At 39.2% G+C, this 526-nt stretch overlaps 1 protein-coding gene across 8 annotated transcripts in view; it reads left to right on the top strand.

Annotated features, from left to right (window-relative positions):
* The window catches only part of LOC106871290 (myogenesis-regulating glycosidase), a 44,609-nt gene that overhangs the window by 14,752 nt on the left and 29,331 nt on the right, over window positions 1-526 (top strand). The window lies entirely within an intron of this gene.

Genomic DNA, 526 nt, shown 5'->3' with positions numbered 1-526 from the left:
GAGAGAGAGAGAGAGAGAGAGAAGAAACATGAAACCCGGCGGAGTATGAACTCAGAGTGCGAAGGGGCCCCACTACCGATTCGGACAAAAACGGCGCTGCCTGCATCTGGCTCTATTATCAACAAGACTAATTATATGGCCAGTCTAGCAAGTAATTAGGAAGTTGTAAAAAGAGCCATTGTCCTTGTCGGAGACTGTGTTTTGGGAGTTCAGTTCTGTCAGGTTAGCAACAATAAATTCTCTTAAATCCCTCTAGGCCCAATATTCCATTATTGTTTTGTGGTCTCCATCTCTCCAGGCCATTTGGAGATAATTACCGAATAACTGCTTCTGCTTAATTATAACTCTCGTAGAAAGTGTAATGCGTGAATACAGGCATGTATGTACACAGACAGACAGACAGACAGACAGACAGACACACACACACACACACACACATTTATGTATATACATGTGTGTGTATATCATGTACGTGTACATATATATAAAATATATATACATATATATATATAAAATATATATACAT

The sequence above is a fragment of the Octopus bimaculoides genome, chromosome 20, assembly GCF_001194135.2.
Source record: "Octopus bimaculoides isolate UCB-OBI-ISO-001 chromosome 20, ASM119413v2, whole genome shotgun sequence".
Taxonomy (NCBI): domain Eukaryota; kingdom Metazoa; phylum Mollusca; class Cephalopoda; order Octopoda; family Octopodidae; genus Octopus; species Octopus bimaculoides.
The sequence above is the reverse complement of the archived record's forward strand: the minus strand, read 5'-3'. Positions and strand labels throughout refer to the sequence as shown.